Source organism: Amblyomma maculatum, chromosome 7 (genome assembly GCF_055883805.1).
Source record: "Amblyomma maculatum isolate TAMU_Amacu chromosome 7, ASM5588380v1, whole genome shotgun sequence".
NCBI lineage: Eukaryota > Metazoa > Arthropoda > Arachnida > Ixodida > Ixodidae > Amblyomma > Amblyomma maculatum.
Window position 1 is genome coordinate 59,583,394 of NC_139350.1, and position 19,862 is coordinate 59,603,255.

Consider the following 19,862-nt stretch of genomic DNA (forward strand, 5'->3'; position numbering starts at 1 on the left):
GGTAAAAAATGCCCATTAAACTAAATATCCGCGTGAACTACCTGAACCACGTCATGAACACCTTCAGCGTGGTCCCTTCTCCTCAGGTATGGAATTGTTTTTGAGACACAATTTCCGCGCCTTTGAAAGTGATTGTGCAAGGGACTTTCTCAAGATGTTCTCCACAAAATTACCTTCGCCGGTATGAGCGCGCTCATTCCTTAGTGGCTTTCTGTGTCTACCTCCGGGTTTCGAACACCATCGTCGAGCCCTACAATGCCACCCTGTTCATGCACCGGCTGGTAAAAAATGCCCATGAAACTAAATATCCGCGTGAACTACCTGAACCGTGTCATGAACACCTTCAGCGTGGTCCCTTCTCCTAAGGTATGGAATTGTCTTTGAGACACAATTTTCGCGCCTTTGATTGTGATCGTGCAAGGGACTTTCTCAGGATCATCATCATCATCAGCCTGATTATACCCACTGCAGGGCGAAGGTTTCTCCCATATTTCTCCACATAACCCGCTTTTCTCAGGATATTCTCCACAAAATTACCTTCGCCAGTGTGAGCGCGCGCAATCCTTAGTGGCTTTGTGTGTCTACCTCCCGGTTTAAAAACACCATTGTCGAGCCTTATAATGCCACCCTGTCCATTCACCGGCCGGTAAAAAATTCCCATGAAACTAAATATCCGCGTGAACTACCTGAACCGCGTCATGAACACCTTCAGCGTGGTCCCTTCTCCTGTGGTATGGAATCATCTTTGAAACACAATTTCCGCGCCTTTGAATGGGATCTGGCAAGGGACCTTCTCAAGATACCTTCGCCGGTATGAGCGCGCCCATTCCTTAGTGGCTTTCTGTGTCTAACTCCAGGTTTCGAACATAAAGGTCGAGCCCTACCATGCCACCCTGTCCGTGCACCGGCCGGTAAAAATGCCCTGAAAAATAAATATCCGCGTGAACTACCTGAACCGCTTCATGAACACCTTCAGCGTGGTCCCTTCTCCTGTGGTCTGGAATTGTCTTTGAGACACAATTTCCGCGCCTTTGAATGTGATCGGGCAAGGGACTTTCTCAAGATATTCTCCACAAAATTACCTTCGCCGCAATGAGCGCGCACAATCCTTAATGGCTTTCTGTGTCTACCTTCAGGTTTCGAACACCATCGTCGAGCCCTACAATGCCACCCTGTTCATGCACCGGCCGGTAATAAATGCCCATCGAGCTAAATATCCGCGTGAACTACCTGAACCGCGGCATGAACACCTTCAGCATGGTACCTTCTCCTAAGGTATGGAATTGTATTTGAGACACAATTTCCGCGCCTTTGAATGTGATCGTGCAAGGGACCTTCTCAAGATATTGTCCACAAAATTACCTTCGCCGGTATGAGCGCGCGCATTCCTTAGTGGCTTTCTGTGTCTACCTCCAGGTTTCGAACATAAAGGTCGAGCCCTACCATGCCACCCTGTCCGTGCACCGGCCGGTTAAAAATTGCCTGGAAAATATCCGCGTGAACTACTTGAACCGCGTCATGAACACCTTCAGCGTGGTCCCTCTTCCTGAGATATCTAATTGCCTTTGAGACACAATTCCCGCGCCTTTGAATGTGATCGTGCAAGGGACTTTCTCAAGATATTCTCTACAAAATTAGCTTCGCCGTTATGAGCGCGCCCGTTCCTTAGTGGCTTTCTGTGTCTACCTCCAGATTTCGAACACGATCGTCGAGCCCTACAATGCCACCCTGTCCATGCTCCGGCCGGTAAAAAATGCCCATTAAACTAAATATCCGCGTGAACTACCTGAACCACGTCATGAACACCTTCAGCGTGGTCCCTTCTCCTCAGGTATGGAATTGTTTTTGAGACACAATTTCCGCGCCTTTGAAAGTGATTGTGCAAGGGACTTTCTCGAGATGTTCTCCACAAAATTAACTTCAACGGTATGAGCGCGCTCATTCCTTAGTGGCTTTCTGTGTCTACCTCCGGGTTTCGAACACCATCGTCGAGCCCTACAATGCCACCCTGTTCATGCACCGGCTGGTAAAAAATGCCCATGAAACTAAATATCCGCGTGAACTACCTGAACCGTGTCATAACACCTTCAGCGTGGTCCCTTCTCCTAAGGTATGGAATTGTCTTTGAGATACAATTTTCGCGCCTTTGAATGTGATCGTGCAAGGGACTTTCTCAGGATCATCATCATCATCAACCTGATTATACCCACTGCAGGGCGAAGGTTTCTCCCATATTTCTCCACATAACCCGCTTTTCTCAGGATATTCTCCCCAAAATTACCTTCGCCAGTGTGAGCGCGCGCAATCCTTAGTGGCTTTCTGTGTCTACCTCCCGGTTTAAAAACACCATTGTCGAGCCTTATAATGCCACCCTGTCCACTCACCGGCCGGTAAAAAATTCCCATGAAACTAAATATCCGCGTGAACTACCTGAACCGCGTCATGAACACCTTCAGCGTGGTCCCTTCTCCTGTGGTATGGAATCATCTTTGAAACACAATTTCCGCGCCTTTGAATGTGATCTGGCAAGGGACCTTCTCAAGATACCTTCGCCGGTATGAGCGCGCCCATTCCTTAGTGGCTTTCTGTGTCTACCTCCAGGTTTCGAACATAAAGGTCGAGCCCTACCATGCCACCCTGTCCGTGCACCGGCCGGTAAAAAATGCCCTGAAAAATAAATATCCGCGTGACCTACCTGAACCGCTTCATGAACACCTTCAGCGTGGTCCCTTCTCCTGTGGTCTGGAATTGTCTTTGAGACACAATTTCCGCGCCTTTGAATGTGATCGCGCAAGGGACTTTCTCAGGATATTCTCCACAAAATTACCTTCGCCGCAATGAGCGCGCACAATCCTTAGTGGCTTTCTGTGTCTACCTTCAGGTTTCGAACACCATCGTCGAGCCCTACAATGCCACCCTGTTCATGCACCGGCCGGTAATAAATGCCCATCGAGCTAAATATCCGCGTGAACTACCTGAACCGCGGCATAAACACCTTCAGCATGGTACCTTCTCCTAAGGTATGGAATTGTCTTTGAGACACAATTTCCGCGCCTTTAAAAGTGATCGTGCAAGGGACTTTCTAGAGATATCCTCCACAAAATTACCTTCGCCGGTATGAGCGAGCCCATTCCTTAGTTGTCTACCTCCAGGTTTAGAACACCATCGTCAAGACCTACAATGCCACCCTGTCCATGCACAGGCCGGTAAAAAATGCCCATGAAACTAAATATCCGCATGAACTACCTGAACCGCGTCATGAACACCTTCAGCACAGTCCCTTCTCCAGAGGTATGGAATTGTCTTTGCGACACAATTTCCGCGCCTTTGAAATGATTGTGCAAGGGACTTTCTCAAGATATCCTCCACAAAATTACACTCGCCGGTATGAGCGCGCCCATTCCTTAGTGGCTTTGTGTGTCTACCTCCAGGTTTCGAACACCATCGTCGAGCCTCACAATGCCACCTGTCCATGCACCGGCTGGCTAAAATCCGCTTAAACTAAATATCCGCATGAACTACCTGAACCATGTCATGAACACCATCAGCGTGGTCCCTTCTCCTAAGGTATGGAATTCTTTGAGACACAATTCCGCGCATTTGAATGTGATCGTGCAAAGGACTTTCTCAGGATCATCATCATCATCAGCCTGATTATAACCACTCCAGGGCGAAGGTTTCTCCCATATTTCTCCACATAACCCGCTTTTCTCAGGATATTCTCCACAAAATTACCTTCGCCAGTGTGAGCGTGCGCAATCCTTAGTGGCTTTCTGTGTCTACCTCCCGGTTTAAAAACACCATTGTCGAGCCTTATAATGCCACCCTGTCCATGCACCGGCCGGTAAAAAATGCCCATGATACTAAGTATCCGCGTTAACTACCTGAACCGCGTCATAACACCTTCAGCGTGGTCCCTTCTCCTAAGGTATGTAATGGTTTTGAGACCCAATTTCCGCGCCATTGAATGTGATTGTTCAAGTGAGTTTCTTAAGATATTGCCCACAAAATTACCTTCGCCGATATGAGCGCGCCCATTCCTCAGCGACTTTCTGTGTCTACCTCCATGTTTCAAACACCATCGTCGAGCCCTACAATGCCACCCTCTCCATGCACTGGCTGGTAAAAAATCCCATTCATATAAATATCCGCGTGAACTACTTGAACCGCGTCATGAACACCTTCAGCGTGGTCCCTCTTCCTGAGATATCTAATTGCCTTTGAGACACAATTCCCGCGCCTTTGAATGTGATCGTGCAAGGGACTTTCTCAAGATATTCTCTACAAAATTAGCTTCGCCGTTATGAGCGCGCCCGTTCCTTAGTGGCTTTCTGTGTCTACCTCCAGATTTCGAACACGATCGTCGAGCCCTACAATGCCACCCTGTCCATGCTCCGGCCGGTAAAAAATGCCCATTAAACTAAATATCCGCGTGAACTACTTGAACCACGTCATGAACACCTTCAGCGTGGTCCCTTCTCCTCAGGTATGGAATTGTTTTTGAGACACAATTTCCGCGCCTTTGAAAGTGATTGTGCAAGGGACTTTCTCGAGATGTTCTCCACAAAATTACCTTCGCCGGTATGAGCGCGCTCATTCCTTAGTGGCTTTCTGTGTCTACCTCCGGGTTTCGAACACCATCGTCGAGCCCTACAATGCCACCCTGTTCATGCACCGGCTGGTAAAAAATGCCCATGAAACTAAATATCCGCGTGAACTACCTGAACCGTGTCATGAACACCTTCAGCGTGGTCGCTTCTCCTAAGGTATGGAATTGTCTTTGAGACACAATTTTCGCGCCTTTGAATGTGATCGTGCAAGGGACTTTCTCAGGATCATCATCATCATCATCAGCCTGATTATACCCACTGCAGGGCGAAGGTTTCTCCCATATTTCTCCACATAACCCGCTTTTCTCAGGATATTCTCCACAAAATTACCTTCGCCAGTGTGAGCGCGCGCAATCCTTAGTGGCTTTCTGTGTCTACCTCCCGGTTTAAAAACACCATTGTCGAGCCTTATAGTGCCACCCTGTCCATTCACCGGCCGGTAAAAAATTCCCATGAAACTAAATATCCGCGTGAACTACCTGAACCGCATCATGAACACCTTCAGCATGGTCCCTTCTCCTGTGGTATGGAATCATCTTTGAAACACAATTTCCGCGCCTTTGAATGTGATCTGGCAAGGGACCTTCTCAAGATACGTTCGCCGGTATGAGCGCGCCCATTCCTTAGTGGCTTTCTGTGTCTAACTCCTGGTTTCGAACATAAAGGTCGAGCCCTACCATGCCACCCTGTCCGTGCACCGGCCGGTAAAAATGCCCTGAAAAATAAATATCCGCGTGAACTACCTGAACCGCTTCATGAACACCTTCAGCGTGGTCCCTTCTCCTGTGGTCTGGAATTGTCTTTGAGACACAATTTCCGCGCCTTTGAATGTGATCGGGCAAGGGACTTTCTCAAGATATTCTCCACAAAATTACCTTCGCCGCAATGAGCGCGCACAATCCTTAGTGGCTTTCTGTGTCTACCTTCAGGTTTCGAACACCATCGTCGAGCCCTACAATGCCACCCTGTTCATGCACCGGCCGGTAATAAATGCCCATCGAGCTAAATATCCGCGTGAACTACCTGAACCGCGGCATGAACACCTTCAGCATGGTACCTTCTCCTAAGGTATGGAATTGTATTTGAGACACAATTTCCGCGCCTTTGAATGTGATCGTGCAAGGGACCTTCTCAAGATATTGTCCACAAAATTACCTTCGCCGGTATGAGCGCGCGCATTCCTTAGTGGCTTTCTGTGTCTACCTCCAGGTTTCGAACATAAAGGTCGAGCCCTACCATGCCACCCTGTCCATGCACCGGCCGGTAAAAAATGCCCTGAAAAATAAATATCTGCGTGAACTACCGAACCGCGTCATGAACACCTTCAGCATGGTCCCTTCTCCTCAGGTATGGAATTGTTTTTGAGACACAATTTCCGCGCCTTTGAAAGTGATTGTGCAAGGGACTTTCTCAAGGTGTTCTCCACAAAATTACCTTCGCCGGTATGAGCGCGCTCATTCCTTAGTGGCTTTCTGTGTCTACCTCCGGGTTTCGAACACCATCGTCGAGCCCTACAATGCCACCCTGTTCATGCACCGGCTGGTAAAAATTGCCCATGAAACTAAATATCCGCGTGAACTACCTGAACCGTGTCATGAACACCTTCAGCGTGGTCCCTTCTCCTAAGGTATGGAATTGTCTTTGAGACACAATTTTCGCGCCTTTGAATGTGATCGTGCAAGGGACTTTCTCAGGATCATCATCATCATCAGCCTGATTATACCCACTGCAGGGCGAAGGTTTCTCCCATATTTCTCCACATAACCCGCTTTTCTCAGGATATTCTCCACAAAATTACCTTCGCCAGTGTGAGCGCGCGCAATCCTTAGTGGCTTTGTGTGTCTACCTCCCGGTTTAAAAACACCATTGTCGAGCCTTATAATGCCACCCTGTCCATTCACCGGCCGGTAAAAAATTCCCATGAAACTAAATATCCGCGTGAACTACCTGAACCGCGTCATGAACACCTTCAGCGTGGTCCCTTCTCCTGTGGTATGGAATCATCTTTGAAACACAATTTCCGCGCCTTTGAATGTGATCTGGCAAGGGACCTTCTCAAGATACCTTCGCCGGTATGAGCGCGCCCATTCCTTAGTGGCTTTCTGTGTCTAACTCCAGGTTTCGAACATAAAGGTCGAGCCCTACCATGCCACCCTGTCCGTGCACCGGCCGGTAAAAATGCCCTGAAAAATAAATATCCGCGTGAACTACCTGAACCGCTTCATGAACACCTTCAGCGTGGTCCCTTCTCCTGTGGTCTGGAATTGTCTTTGAGACACAATTTCCGCGCCTTTGAATGTGATCGGGCAAGGGACTTTCTCAAGATATTCTCCACAAAATTACCTTCGCCGCAATGAGCGCGCACAATCCTTAATGGCTTTCTGTGTCTACCTTCAGGTTTCGAACACCATCGTCGAGCCCTACAATGCCACCCTGTTCATGCACCGGCCGGTAATAAATGCCCATCGAGCTAAATATCCGCGTGAACTACCTGAACCGCGGCATGAACACCTTCAGCATGGTACCTTCTCCTAAGGTATGGAATTGTATTTGAGACACAATTTCCGCGCCTTTGAATGTGATCGTGCAAGGGACCTTCTCAAGATATTGTCCACAAAATTACCTTCGCCGGTATGAGCGCGCGCATTCCTTAGTGGCTTTCTGTGTCTACCTCCAGGTTTCGAACATAAAGGTCGAGCCCTACCATGCCACCCTGTCCGTGCACCGGCCGGTTAAAAATTGCCTGGAAAATATCCGCGTGAACTACTTGAACCGCGTCATGAACACCTTCAGCGTGGTCCCTCTTCCTGAGATATCTAATTGCCTTTGAGACACAATTCCCGCGCCTTTGAATGTGATCGTGCAAGGGACTTTCTCAAGATATTCTCTACAAAATTAGCTTCGCCGTTATGAGCGCGCCCGTTCCTTAGTGGCTTTCTGTGTCTACCTCCAGATTTCGAACACGATCGTCGAGCCCTACAATGCCACCCTGTCCATGCTCCGGCCGGTAAAAAATGCCCATTAAACTAAATATCCGCGTGAACTACCTGAACCACGTCATGAACACCTTAAGCGTGGTCCCTTCTCCTCAGGTATGGAATTGTTTTTGAGACACAATTTCCGCGCCTTTGAAAGTGATTGTGCAAGGGACTTTCTCGAGATGTTCTCCACAAAATTACCTTCAACGGTATGAGCGCGCTCATTCCTTAGTGGCTTTCTGTGTCTACCTCCGGGTTTCGAACACCATCGTCGAGCCCTACAATGCCACCCTGTTCATGCACCGGCTGGTAAAAAATGCCCATGAAACTAAATATCCGCGTGAACTACCTGAACCGTGTCATAACACCTTCAGCATGGTCCCTTCTCCTAAGGTATGGAATTGTCTTTGAGACACAATTTTCGCGCCTTTGAATGTGATCGTGCAAGGGACTTTCTCAGGATCATCATCATCATCAACCTGATTATACCCACTGCAGGGCGAAGGTTTCTCCCATATTTCTCCACATAACCCGCTTTTCTCAGGATATTCTCCCCAAAATTACCTTCGCCAGTGTGAGCGCGCGCAATCCTTAGTGGCTTTCTGTGTCTACCTCCCGGTTTAAAAACACCATTGTCGAGCCTTATAATGCCACCCTGTCCACTCACCGGCCGGTAAAAAATTCCCATGAAACTAAATATCCGCGTGAACTACCTGAACCGCGTCATGAACACCTTCAGCGTGGTCCCTTCTACTGTGGTATTTAATCATCTTTGAAACACAATTTCCGCGCCTTTGAATGTGATCTGGCAAGGGACCTTCTCAAGATACCTTCGCCGGTATGAGCGCGCCCATTCCTTAGTGGCTCTCTGTGTCTACCTCCAGGTTTCGAACATAAAGGTCGAGCCCTACCATGCCACCCTGTCCGTGCACCGGTCGGTAAAAAATGCCCTGAAAAATAAATATCCGCGTGACCTACCTGAACCGCTTCATGAACACCTTCAGCGTGGTCCCTTCTCCTGTGGTCTGGAATTGTCTTTGAGACACAATTTCCGCGCCTTTGAATGTGATCGGGCAAGGGACTTTCTCAAGATATTCTCCACAAAATTACCTTCGCCGCAATGAGCGCGCACAATCCTTAGTGGCTTTCTGTGTCTACCTTCAGGTTTCGAACACCATCGTCGAGCCCTACAATGCCACCCTGTTCATGCACCGGCCGGTAATAAATGCCCATCGAGCTAAATATCCGCGTGAACTACCTGAACCGCAGCATAAACACCTTCAGCATGGTACCTTCTCCTAAGGTATGGAATTGTCTTTTAGACACAATTTCCGCGCCTTTAAAAGTGATCGTGCAAGGGACTTTCTAGAGATATCCTCCACAAAATTACCTTCGCCGGTATGAGCGAGCCCATTCCTTAGTTGTCTACCTCCAGCTTTAGAACACCATCGTCAAGACCTACAATGCCACCCTGTCCATGCACAGGCCGGTAAAAGATGCCCATGAAACTAAATATCCGCATGAACTACCTGAACCGCGTCATGAACACCTTCAGCACAGTCCCTTCTCCAGAGGTATGGAATTATCTTTGAGACACAATTTCCGCGCCTTTGAAATGATTGTGCAAGGGACTTTCTCAAGATATCCTCCACAAAATTACACTCGCCGGTATGAGCGCGCCCATTCCTTAGTGGCTTTGTGTGTCTACCTCCAGGTTTCGAACACCATCGTCGAGCCTCACAATGCCACCTGTCCATGCACCGGCTGGCTAAAATCCGCTTAAACTAAATATACGCATGAACTACCTGAACCGTGTCATGAACACCATCAGCGTGGTCCCTTCTCCTAAGGTATGGAATTCTTTGAGACACAATTCCGCGCATTTGAATGTGATCGTGCAAAGGACTTTCTCAGGATCATCATCATCATCAGCCTGATTATACCCACTCCAGGGCGAAGGTTTCTCCCATATTTCTCCACATAACCCGCTTTTCTCAGGATATTCTCCACAAAATTACCTTCGCCAGTGTGAGCGTGCGCAATCCTTAGTGGCTTTCTGTGTCTACCTCCCGGTTTAAAAACACCATTGTCGAGCCTTATAATGCCACCCTGTCCATGCACCGGCCGGTAAAAAATGCCCATGATACTAAGTATCCGCGTTAACTACCTGAACCGCGTCATAACACCTTCAGCGTGGTCCCTTCTCCTAAGGTATGTAATGGTTTTGAGACCCAATTTCCGCGCCATTGAATGTGATTGTTCAAGTGAGTTTCTCAAGATATTGCCCACAAAATTACCTTCGCCGATATGAGCGCGCCCATTCCTCAGCGACTTTCTGTGTCTACCTCCATGTTTCAAACACCATCGTCGAGCCCTACAATGCCACCCTGTCCATGCACTGGCTGGTAAAAAATCCCATTCATATAAATATCCGCGTGAACTACTTGAACCGCGTCATGAACACCTTCAGCGTGGTCCCTCTTCCCGAGATATCTAATTGCCTTTGAGACACAATTCCCGCGCCTTTGAATGTGATCGTGCAAGGGACTTTCTCAAGATATTCTCTACAAAATTAGCTTCGCCGTTATGAGCGCGCCCGTTCCTTAGTGGCTTTCTGTGTCTACCTCCAGATTTCGAACACGATCGTCGAGCCCTACAATGCCACCCTGTCCATGCTCCGGCCGGTAAAAAATGCCCATTAAACTAAATATCCGCGTGAACTACCTGAACCACGTCATGAACACCTTCAGCGTGGTCCCTTCTCCTCAGGTATGGAATTGTTTTTGAGACACAATTTTCGCGCCTTTGAATGTGATCGTGCAAGGGACTTTCTCAGGATCATCATCATCATCAACCTGATTATACCCACTGCAGGGCGAAGGTTTCTCCCATATTTCTCCACATAACCCGCTTTTCTCAGGATATTCTCCCCAAAATTACCTTCGCCAGTGTGAGCGCGCGCAATCCTTAGTGGCTTTCTGTGTCTACCTCCCGGTTTAAAAACACCATTGTCGAGCCTTATAATGCCACCCTGTCCACTCACCGGCCGGTAAAAAATTCCCATGAAACTAAATATCCGCGTGAACTACCTGAACCGTGTCATGAACACCTTCAGCGTGGTCCCTTCTCCTGTGGTATGGAATCATCTTTGAAACACAATTTCCGCGCCTTTGAATGTGATCTGGCAAGGGACCTTCTCAAGATACCTTCGCCGGTATGAGCGCGCCCATTCCTTAGTGGCTTTCTGTGTCTACCTCCAGGTTTCGAACATAAAGGTCGAGCCCTACCATGTTACCCTGTCCGTGCACCGGCCGGTAAAAAATGCCCTGAAAAATAAATATCCGCGTGACCTACCTGAACCGCTTCATGAACACCTTCAGCGTGGTCCCTTCTCCTGTGGTCTGGAATTGTCTTTGAGACACAATTTCCGCGCCTTTGAATGTGATCGGGCAAGGGACTTTCTCAAGATATTCTCCACAAAATTACCTTCGCCGCAATGAGCGCGCACAATCCTTAGTGGCTTTCTGTGTCTACCTTCAGGTTTCGAACACCATCGTCGAGCCCTACAATGCCACCCTGTTCATGCACCGGCCGGTAATAAATGCCCATCGAGCTAAATATCCGCGTGAACTACCTGAACCGCGGCATAAACACCTTCAGCATGGTACCTTCTCCTAAGGTATGGAATTGTCTTTGAGACACAATTTCCGCGCCTTTAAAAGTGATCGTGCAAGGGACTTTCTAGAGATATCCTCCACAAAATTACCTTCGCCGGTATGAGCGAGCCCATTCCTTAGTTGTCTACCTCCAGGTTTAGAACACCATCGTCAAGACCTACAATGCCACCCTGTCCATGCACAGGCCGGTAAAAAATGCCCATGAAACTAAATATCCGCATGAACTACCTGAACCGCGTCATGAACACCTTCAGCACAGTCCCTTCTCCAGAGGTATGGAATTGTCTTTGAGACACAATTTCCGCGCCTTTGAAATGATTGTGCAAGGGACTTTCTCAAGATATCCTCCACAAAATTACACTCGCCGGTATGAGCGCGCCCATTCCTTAGTGGCTTTGTGTGTCTACCTCCAGGTTTCGAACACCATCGTCGAGCCTCACAATGCCACCTGTCCATGCACCGGCTGGCTAAAATCCGCTTAAACTAAATATCCGCATGAACTACCTGAACCGCGTCATAACACCTTCAGCGTGGTCCCTTCTCCTAAGGTATGTAATGGTTTTGAGACCCAATTTCCGCGCCATTGAATGTGATTGTTCAAGTGAGTTTCTCAAGATATTGCCCACAAAATTACCTTCGCCGATATGAGCGCGCCCATTCCTCAGCGACTTTCTGTGTCTACCTCCATGTTTCAAACACCATCGTCGAGCCCTACAATGCCACCCTGTCCATGCACTGGCTGGTAAAAAATCCCATTCATATAAATATCCACGTGAACTACTTGAACCGCGTCATGAACACCTTCAGCGTGGTCCCTCTTCCCGAGATATCTAATTGCCTTTGAGACACAATTCCCGCGCCTTTGAATGTGATCGTGCAAGGGACTTTCTCAAGATATTCTCTACAAAATTAGCTTCGCCGTTATGAGCGCGCCCGTTCCTTAGTGGCTTTCTGTGTCTACCTCCAGATTTCGAACACGATCGTCGAGCCCTACAATGCCACCCTGTCCATGCTCCGGCCGGTAAAAAATGCCCATTAAACTAAATATCCGCGTGAACTACTTGAACCACGTCATGAACACCTTCAGCGTGGTCCCTTCTCCTCAGGTATGGAATTGTTTTTGAGACACAATTTCCGCGCCTTTGAAAGTGATTGTGCAAGGGACTTTCTCGAGATGTTCTCCACAAAATTACCTTCGCCGGTATGAGCGCGCTCATTCCTTAGTGGCTTTCTGTGTCTACCTCCGGGTTTCGAACACCATCGTCGAGCCCTACAATGCCACCCTGTTCATGCACCGGCTGGTAAAAAATGCCCATGAAACTAAATATCCGCGTGAACTACCTTAACCGAGTCATGAACACCTTCAGCGTGGTCGCTTCTCCTAAGGTATGGAATTGTCTTTTAGACACAATTTTCGCGCCTTTGAATGTGATCGTGCAAGGGACTTTCTCAGGATCATCATCATCATCATCATCAGCCTGATTATACCCACTGCAGGGCGAAGGTTTCTCCCATATTTCTCCACATAACCCGCTTTTCTCAGGATATTCTCCACAAAATTACCTTCGCCAGTGTGAGCGCGCGCAATCCTTAGTGGCTTTCTGTGTCTACCTCCCGGTTTAAAAACACCATTGTCGAGCCTTATAATGCCACCCTGTCCACTCACCGGCCGGTAAAAAATTCCCATGAAACTAAATATCCGCGTGAACTACCTGAACCGCGTCATGAACACCTTCAGCGTGGTCCCTTCTGTGGTATGGAATCATCTTTGAAACACAATTTCCGCGCCTTTGAATGTGATCTGGCAAGGGACCTTCTCAAGATACCTTCGCCGGTATGAGCGCGCCCATTCCTTAGTGGCTTTCTGTGTCTACCTCCAGGTTTCGAACATAAAGGTCGAGCCCTACCATGCCACCCTGTCCGTGCACCGGCCGGTAAAAAGTGCCCTGAAAAATAAATATCCGCGTGACCTACCTGAACCGCTTCATGAACACCTTCAGCGTGGTCCCTTCTCCTGTGGTCTGGAATTGTCTTTGAGACACAATTTCCGCGCCTTTGAATGTGATCGGGCAAGGGACTTTCTCAAGATATTCTCCACAAAATTACCTTCGCCGCAATGAGCGCGCACAATCCTTAGTGGCTTTCTGTGTCTACCTTCAGGTTTCGAACACCATCGTCGAGCCCTACAATGCCACCCTGTTCATGCACCGGCCGGTAATAAATGCCCATCGAGCTATATATCCGCGTGAACTACCTGAACCGCGGCATAAACACCTTCAGCATGGTACCTTCTCCTAAGGTATGGAATTGTCTTTGAGACACAATTTCCGCGCCTTTAAAAGTGATCGTGCAAGGGACTTTCTAGAGATATCCTCCACAAAATTACCTTCGCCGGTATGAGCGCGCCCATTCCTTAGTGGCTTTCTGTGTCTACCTCCAGGTTTAGAACCCCATCGTCAAGACCTACAATGCCACCCTGTCCATGCACAGGCCGGTAAAAAATGCCCATGAAACTAAATATCCGCATGAACTACCTGAACCGCGTCATGAACACCTTCAGCGCAGTCCCTTCTCCAGTGGTATGGAATTGTCTTTGAGACACAATTTCCGCGCCTTTGAAATGATTGTGCAAGGGACTTTCTCAAGATATCCTCCACAAAATTACATTCGCCGGTATGAGCGCGCCCATTCCTTAGTGGCTTTGTGTGTCTACCTCCAGGTTTCGAACACCATCGTCGAGCCTCACAATGCCACCCTGTCCATGCACCGGCTGGCTAAAATTCGCTTAAACTAAATATCCGCGTGAACTACCTGAACCGTGTCATGAACACCATCAGCGCGGTCCCTTCTCCTAAGGTATGGAATTCTTTGAGACACAATTCCGCGCATTTGAATGTGATCGTGCAAAGGACTTTCTCAGGATCATCATCATTATCAGCCTGATTATACCCACTCCAGGGCGAAGGTTTCTCCCATATTTCTCCACATACCCCCTTTTCTCAGGATATTCTCCACAAAATTACCTTCGCCAGTGTGAGCGTGCGCAATCCTTAGTGGCTTTCTGTGTCTACCTCCCGGTTTAAAAACACCATTGTCGAGCCTTATAATGCCACCCTGTCCATGCACCGGCCGGTAAAAAATTCCCACGAAACTAAATATCCGCGTGAACTACCTGAACCGCGTCATGAACACCTTCAGCGTGGTCCCTTCTCCTGTGGTATGGAATTGTCTTTGAGACACAATTTCCGCGCCTTTGAATGTGATCGGGCAAGGAACTTCCTCAAGATATTCTCCACAAAATTACCTTCGCCGGAATGAGCGCGCACAATCCTTAGTGGCTTTCTGTGTCTACCTTCAGGTTTCGAACACCATCGTCGAGCCCTACAATGCCACCCTGTCCATTCAACGGCCGTAAAAAATGTCCATAAAACTAAATATCCGCGTGACCTACCTGAACCACGGCATGAACACCTTCAGCATGGTACCTTCTCCTAAGGTATGGAATTGTCTTTGAGACACAATTTCCGCGCCTTTGAATGTGATCGTGCAAGGGACTTTCTCAAGATATCCTCCACAAAATTACCTTCGCTGGTATGAGCGCGCCCATTCCTCAGTGGCTTTCTGTGTCTACCTCCAGGTTTCGAACACCATCGTCGAGCCCTACAATGCCACCCTGTCGATGCACCGGCCGGTAAAAAATGCCCATGATACTAAGTATCCGCGTTAACTAGCTGAACCGCGTCATAACACCTTCAGCGTGGTCCCTTCTCCTAAGGTATGTAATGGTTTTGAGACCCAATTTCCGCGCCATTGAATGTGATTGTTCAAGTGGGTTTCTCAAGATATTGCCCACAAAATTACCTTCGCCGATATGAGCGCGCCCATTCCTTAGCGACTTTCTGTGTCTACCTCCATGTTTCGAACACCGTCGTCGAGCCCTACAATGCCACCCTGTCCATGCACCGGCTGGTAAAAAATCCCATTCATATAAATATCCGCATGAACTACTTGAACCGCGTCATGAACAACTTCAGCGTGGTCCCTCTTCCTGAGATATCTAATTGCCTTTGAGACACAATTCCCGCGCCTTTGAATGTGATCGTGCAAGGGACTTTCTCAAGATATTCTCTACAAAATTAGCTTCGCCGTTATGAGCGCGCCCGTTCCTTAGTGGCTTTCTGTGTCTACCTCCAGATTTCGAACACGATCGTCGAGCCCTACAATGCCACCCTGTCCATGCTGCGGCCGGTAAAAAATGCCCATTAAACTAAATATCCGCGTGAACTACCTGAACCACGTCATGAACACCTTCAGCGTGGTCCCTTCTCCTCAGGTATGGAATTGTTTTTGAGACACAATTTCCGCGCCTTTGAAAGTGATTGTGCAAGGGACTTTCTCAAGATGTTCTCCACAAAATTACCTTCGCCGGTATGAGCGCGCTCATTCCTTAGTGGCTTTCTGTGTCTACCTCCGGGTTTCGAACACCATCGTCGAGCCCTACAATGCCACCCTGTTCATGCACCGGCTGGTAAAAAATGCCCATGAAACTAAATATCCGCGTGAACTACCTGAACCGTGTCATGAACACCTTCAGCGTGGTCCCTTCTCCTAAGGTATGGAATTGTCTTTGAGACACAATTTTCGCGCCTTTGAATGTGATCGTGCAAGGGACTTTCTCAGGATCATCATCATCATCAGCCTGATTATACCCACTGCAGGGCGAAGGTTTCTCCCATATTTCTCCACATAACCCGCTTTTCTCAGGATATTCTCCACAAAATTACCTTCGCCAGTGTGAGCGCGCGCAATCCTTAGTGGCTTTCTGTGTCTACCTCCCGGTTTAAAAACACCATTGTCGAGCCTTATAGTGCCACCCTGTCCATTCACCGGCCGGTAAAAAATTCCCATGAAACTAAATATCCGCGTGAACTACCTGAACCGCGTCATGAACACCTTCAGCATGGTCCCTTCTCCTGTGGTATGGAATCATCTTTGAAACACAATTTCCGCGCCTTTGAATGTGATCTGGCAAGGGACCTTCTCAAGATACCTTCGCCGGTATGAGCGCGCCCATTCCTTAGCGGCTTTCTGTGTCTAACTCCTGGTTTCGAACATAAAGGTCGAGCCCTACCATGCCACCCTGTCCGTGCACCGCCCGGTAAAAATGCCCTGAAAAATAAATATCCGCGTGAACTACTTGAACCGCGTCATGAACAACTTCAGCGTGGTCCCTCTTCCTGAGATATCTAATTGCCTTTGAGACACAATTCCCGCGCCTTTGAATGTGATCGTGCAAGGGACTTTCTCAAGATATTCTCTACAAAATTAGCTTCGCCGTTATGAGCGCGCCCGTTCCTTAGTGGCTTTCTGTGTCTACCTCCAGATTTCGAACACGATCGTTGAGCCCTACAATGCCACCCTGTCCATGCTGCGGCCGGTAAAAAATGCCCATTAAACTAAATATCCGCGTGAACTACCTGAACCACGTCATGAACACCTTCAGCGTGGTCCCTTCTCCTCAGGTATGGAATTGTTTTTGAGACACAATTTCCGCGCCTTTGAAAGTGATTGTGCAAGGGACTTTCTCAAGATGTTCTCCACAAAATTACCTTCGCCGGTATGAGCGCGCTCATTCCTTAGTGGCTTTCTGTGTCTACCTCCGGGTTTCGAACACCATCGTCGAGCCCTACAATGCCACCCTGTTCATGCACCGGCTGGTAAAAAATGCCCATGAAACTAAATATCCGCGTGAACTACCTGAACCGTGTCATGAACACCATCAGCGTGGTCCCTTCTCCTAAGGTATGGAATTGTCTTTGAGACACAATTTTCGCGCCTTTGAATGTGATCGTGCAAGGGACTTTCTCAGGATCATCATCATCATCAGCCTGATTATACCCACTGCAGGGCGAAGGTTTCTCCCATATTTCTCCACATAACCCGCTTTTCTCAGGATATTCTCCACAAAATTACCTTCGCCAGTGTGAGCGCGCGCAATCCTTAGTGGCTTTCTGTGTCTACCTCCCGGTTTAAAAACACCATTGTCGAGCCTTATAGTGCCACCCTGTCCATTCACCGGCCGGTAAAAAATTCCCATGAAACTAAATATCCGCGTGAACTACCTGAACCGCGTCATGAACACCTTCAGCATGGTCCCTTCTCCTGTGGTATGGAATCATCTTTGAAACACAATTTCCGCGCCTTTGAATGTGATCTGGCAAGGGACCTTCTCAAGATACCTTCGCCGGTATGAGCGCGCCCATTCCTTAGTGGCTTTCTGTGTCTAACTCCTGGTTTCGAACATAAAGGTCGAGCCCTACCATGCCACCCTGTCCGTGCACCGGCCGGTAAAAATGCCCTGAAAAATAAATATCCGCGTGAACTACCTGAACCGCTTCATGAACACCTTCAGCGTGGTCCCTTCTCCTGTGGTCTGGAATTGTCTTTGATACACAATTTCCGCGCCTTTGAATGTGATCGGGCAAGGGACTTTCTCAAGATATTCTCCACAAAATTACCTTCGCCGCAATGAGCGCGCACAATCCTTAGTGGCTTTCTGTGTCTACCTTCAGGTTTCGAACACCATCGTCGAGCCCTACAATGCCACCCTGTTCATGCACCGGCCGGTAATAAATGCCCATCGAGCTAAATATCCGCGTGAACTACTGAACCGCGGCATGAACACCTTCAGCATGGTACCTTCTCCTAAGGTATGGAATTGTATTTGAGACACAATTTCCGCGCCTTTGAATGTGATCGTGCAAGGGACCTTCTCAAGATATTGTCCACAAAATTACCTTCGCCGGTATGAGCGCGCGCATTCCTTAGTGGCTTTCTGTGTCTACCTCCAGGTTTCGAACATAAAGGTCGAGCCTTACCATGCCACCCTGTCCGTGCACCGGCCGGTAAAAAATGCCCTGAAAAATAAATATCTGCGTGAACTACCGAACCGCGTCATGAACACCTTCAGCATGGTCCCTTCTCCTCAGGTATGGAATTGTTTTTGAGACACAATTTCCGCGCCTTTGAAAGTGATTGTGCAAGGGACTTTCTCAAGATGTTCTCCACAAAATTACATTCGCCGGTATGAGCGCGCTCATTCCTTAGTGGCTTTCTGTGTCTACCTCCGGGTTTCGAACACCATCGTCGAGCCCTACAATGCCACCCTGTTCATGCACCGGCTGGTAAAAAATGCCCATGAAACTAAATATCCGCGTGAACTACCTGAACCGTGTCATGAACACCTTCAGCGTGGTCCCTTCTCCTAAGGTATGGAATTGTCTTTGAGACACAATTTTCGCGCCTTTGAATGTGATCGTGCAAGGGACTTTCTCAGGATCATCATCATCATCAGCCTGATTATACCCACTGCAGGGCGAAGGTTTCTCCCATATTTCTCCACATAACCCGCTTTTCTCAGGATATTCTCCACAAAATTACCTTCGCCAGTGTGAGCGCGCGCAATCCTTAGTGGCTTTGTGTGTCTACCTCCCGGTTTAAAAACACCATTGTCGAGCCTTATAATGCCACCCTGTCCATTCACCGGCCGGTAAAAAATTCCCATGAAACTAAATATCCGCGTGAACTACCTGAACCGCGTCATGAACACCTTCAGCGTGGTCCCTTCTCCTGTGGTATGGAATCATCTTTGAAACACAATTTCCGCGCCTTTGAATGTGATCTGGCAAGGGACCTTCTCAAGATACCTTCGCCGGTATGAGCGCGCCCATTCCTTAGTGGCTTTCTGTGTCTAACTCCAGGTTTCGAACATAAAGGTCGAGCCCTACCATGCCACCCTGTCCGTGCACCGGCCGGTAAAAATGCCCTGAAAAATAAATATCCGCGTGAACTACCTGAACCGCTTCATGAACACCTTCAGCGTGGTCCCTTCTCCTGTGGTCTGGAATTGTCTTTGAGACACAATTTCCGCGCCTTTGAATGTGATCGGGCAAGGGACTTTCTCAAGATATTCTCCACAAAATTACCTTCGCCGCAATGAGCGCGCACAATCCTTAGTGGCTTTCTGTGTCTACCTTCAGGTTTCGAACACCATCGTCGAGCCCTACAATGCCACCCTGTTCATGCACCGGCCGGTAATAAATGCCCATCGAGCTAAATATCCGCGTGAACTACCTGAACCGCGGCATGAACACCTTCAGCATGGTACCTTCTCCTAAGGTATGGAATTGTATTTGAGACACAATTTCCGCGCCTTTGAATGTGATCGTGCAAGGGACCTTCTCAAGATATTGTGCACAAAATTACCTTCGCCGGTATGAGCGCGCGCATTCCTTAGTGGCTTTCTGTGTCTATCTCCAGGTTTCGAACATAAAGGTCGAGCCCTACCATGCCACCCTGTCCGTGCACCGGCCGGTTAAAAATTGCCTGGAAAATATCTGCGTGAACTACCGAACCGCGTCATGAACACCTTCAGCATGGTCCCTTCTCCTCAGGTATGGAATTGTTTTTGAGACACAATTTCCGCGCCTTTGAAAGTGATTGTGCAAGGGACTTTCTCAAGATGTTCTCCACAAAATTACCTTCGCCGGTATGAGCGCGCTCATTCCTTAGTGGCTTTCTGTGTCTACCTCCGGGTT